The 3,932-nt window shown below is 36.6% G+C and overlaps 1 non-coding gene across 1 annotated transcript; it reads left to right on the top strand.

Annotated features, from left to right (window-relative positions):
• Positions 1–359: 359 nt before the first annotated feature.
• On the top strand, positions 360–465 carry LOC142521561 (small nucleolar RNA R71). Its single transcript, XR_012814267.1, has one exon. It is a non-coding gene; the product is annotated as a small nucleolar RNA R71 (small nucleolar RNA).
• Positions 466–3,932: the final 3,467 nt, after the last annotated feature.

The following is a 3,932-nucleotide window of genomic DNA, read 5'->3' as shown; positions in this document are numbered from 1 at the left end:
AAAAAGGACCACTATCTTGATAGTCCTTAATATAGTGTTCTCCTCCTCATTTTTCATAAAATATCTCTTGAAGATACATAGCTGTGCCACCCATATTCAAGCCGTCCAATTTCCTGTTCAAGACATCAAGTTGTGCAGTAATAGCGGAAAGGTCAGTTACCTGGTGAACTCCTGCACTTCTTCGCTGGTTGTTCCTTTCATATTGTGGATGATAGCTGCTAGAGGCCATCTCCTCCAATAACTCATATCCTTCCTCAGCAGTTTTTCGCAGTAGGTTTCCACAAGCAGCAGCATCTATCATAGTACGATTAGGAGTGAGTACGCCATTGTAAAAGGTTTGAACGACTAACCCAAGTGGCAGTTCGTGATGAGGACATCTTCGCAATAGATCTTTGAAACGCTCCCATGCCTCATATAAAGACTCCTGCTCAAATTGAGCAAATGTGATTATGTCTGCCCGCAGCTTCATGGTCTTAGATGGAGGAAAGTATTTAATGAGAAACGCTTTTTCCATGTCCTCCCATGTGGTGATCGAACCTACAGGCAAACAGTTTAACAATGCTTTAGCTTTGTCACGTAAGGAGAAAGGAAATAAACGCAACCTAACAGCGTCATCAGAAACTCCATTAAATTTAAATGTATCGCAAATTTCAAGGAAATCTGCGATATGCGTGTTTCGGTCATCTACTGCAGATACTCCAAACTGGACTGTATTCTGAATCATCTGAATTATGGCTGGCTTGATTTCAAAGTGGTTTGCCCGCACAATAGGCCTCACAATGCTGGGGCGTGAACCATCCAAAGAAGGCTGAGCATATTCTAGCATCGGTATGCGGCGTGGCATCTCAACATGTCTGCCTTCATGGTGTTCCTCCTCATGCTCGTGCTCGTGCCTCTCCATTCTGCTGATGTCTTCTTCTGCGGAAAGTTCTTTCAATTTCCGGATCAAACTGCTCAAGGTCAACGTCAAGTGACATTGGCATGCACCGGAAAAGATATCTGGAATAGAATATGGAGTGTTAGCTCAATAAAAATAAAACAATGCTAAAGAAAATAACTAAAAATAAAATATTGAATTAACAGTCCCTGGCAACGGCGCCAAAAACTTGATCGAGCAAAACTTGCGCTGTGGAATCCTTAAGGAAAATATGATTTTGTATGCTCGAAAATTAATCGCAAGTGCACGATGTCAAGTAATAGTATAATGTACGAGAGTACGAGTATCGTTCCACTGGAGACTGTATTTGAAAATTATTATTTCCAGTTATCAAATCTTTAGCAACGAAATTTGAATAGTTGTTTATGACTACTAAAATCAAATAAACATGCAAATAAAAAGGTTCGGGAATTAAATAATGAGATAAAATATCTAGAATTGTTAATTTAAATTCAATGAGAAATGAATTTGTTTGGAATTTCAGTTCACCTACCCCTCATTAATTTATTAATTCGTTCGATAATGATTTATGCTTCCGAAAAGATTTCCTATTCAATTGAACACGCCTTCTCAAGCTATATCAAACTAATTCTACCCAGTGAAGTAATTAAATGTCTTTAATTATTTATCAAGAGTGAATCGCATATCGATCTATGAAAACCCCTAGTTTTCGACCCTTAGGACTATAACTATCGACATGTATCCAATTTAATATTTCTATGTAAATTATAGATCCATAGACTATACTACTCGATCCTATCACAAGCTATTCTTTCGGACTCACTCACGAAATGAGACTATTATTAAAGTTAGCTATGATTTAATAATCGTAATAAAAACAGTCGTATACTCAAGAACAAATCAACAATTGAAATACGAATTAACTAAATCGGATTCGGGGTAGGATCCCTTAAATCCCAACAAATATTTTAGTTAGCTACTCGAATTCATTGTAAAAGTAAACGAAACAATGTTTAAACGATAACTACTAAACAAGAAATACGAGACTTGATGAAAAACGCGAAGAACGATGCACGGAAAACTTCGAATCTTCAACTCCAAGCAATTTCTCCTTCTCTAGACTCTTTTTCTACTTAATGATGTCTGAATCTCTCCAAAAACGTCCAATCTCCCCTTCCATATCATCCATATCCATAAATAAGGGAAGAAATCGAAAAAGAAATCTTTCCGAAATTACAAACGCGCTTGGGCGGACATAAGTTTCCGCCCGGACGGATGGCTTGCGCAAATCTTGTTTTAACTTTTTAATCGACGCGCCCGGGCGGACATAAGTTTCCGCCCGGGCGGACATAAGTTTCCGCCCGGGCGGATGACTTTCACAAAAATGCTTCTTTCTCACACCTTGCAGGCGCCCAGGCGGACATAAGTTTCCGCCCGGGCGGATGACTCGAAAATTTCCCATTATTTTCACTTTATTCACGAATTGCCTGCATTTTCAACCAAAAGTCTTATGAGCAACAAGTAAACATAAATTATGCCAAAACAACACAAAATGCATGCAATCTTAACGATAAATATAACACAATGGGACATCATATGACATGAAAAACAAGTAAAATCCACCTATATCACTAGCATTTGTGATGTTGTGTACCGCGTTTCTTGGTAAGGGCATAGAGATGTCCAAACATGCAGATGGGTAGTCATATGATAATTATACCGAACAACCCTCCCTCGAACATTCTAAGTGGTTATCATTCATCGAGAGGTAAGTCAGCGGTTATGATTGTACAACATTAGTCGTTATGACTCGCGACAACACTGAGGTTCTATATGCTAGGGCTGTTCTTTGACTCGTTTACAGGCTTCAGGACAGTCATCAGGTGGCGAGATTAGGTACAGTTGCGACACATGTAGGAGCCAAAGCATTGTATTCGGGAATTCACTGCTCACCTACAGGTGTGGATATCCTATGTGATCTGATGTAACAATAGTGCGTGGAATCTCTGTCCAGAGTATGAGATGTACGTTGGAGAAGGAGTTCTCCAATAGTACATGCGATGACACTATTTATATGTGTCACATAGTCATCGAATTAATACGCAACCCTCGATGAACCAATGGTTGCATATTCGATCGGGATATATGAGATGAAGGGACCATACTATACGTTAATCATAATCGATTAGTTCTTGCAGGAACTATCAGTGATACCTAGGGAATCATGGGGCGATACTACTAGATGCTTTTATCATGATTCGATGGGTTTAATCATAAATATGATTTATGACATTCTTATGATCAATTTTTTATATATAGAATGCGGCAAATTAGGGTAAGTCTGAATAAAATATTATGTCCTGAATCACAAAGAGTTGTGAACTCACGGCTAGCTGTATCCCTGAACCATTGAGGGTCACACAAGCAGTGGATCATTTGTTCCCGTGGAGAGAACAAATTCAAGAAGTTGAATTTATATTATGATATAGTAAATTTAAAGAGTTGAATTTATGATAATTAAATATTGAGAAAAATAAATTCAAAGAGTTGAATTTGTGAGATAGTAATTTCAAGAAGTTGAATTTATGACTTTATAAAATTTTGAGAGAATAAATTCAAGGAGTTGAATTATAAATTTTGAGAATTTAATTTATTAAACTCAAAAATTGAGTTTATTAAATATTGAATTAAACATAGTGGGAAGTATGTTTAATGGGCTTGTAAGAATGCAAGTCCAACATACTAAATAATTAAAGTTTTTATGGACTTTGATTAACCAATTAAACTAGTTGGACTAGTCCAATTAATTAATCAAGCCCATTAATGTTAATTAAGAGGCCCAAATGTTGTATTATAGTAATTAGGTCATAGAGGTTTTATTTTAAGCATGAGACTTAAATCATAGCTTCCACTAATTGGATTTTGCGTGATTTTTTTTCGAAAATCACAACCATAATCTTCCAAATATTTAGTTTACTTAATTAATTAAATTAATTAAGTAAACGATGATTAAAGAAATATTAAGATTTCTTTA

Source organism: Primulina tabacum, chromosome 12 (assembly GCF_025594145.1).
Source record: "Primulina tabacum isolate GXHZ01 chromosome 12, ASM2559414v2, whole genome shotgun sequence".
NCBI classification, from domain to species: Eukaryota; Viridiplantae; Streptophyta; class Magnoliopsida; order Lamiales; family Gesneriaceae; genus Primulina; species Primulina tabacum.
This window is presented reverse-complemented; position numbering and strand designations above follow the sequence as displayed.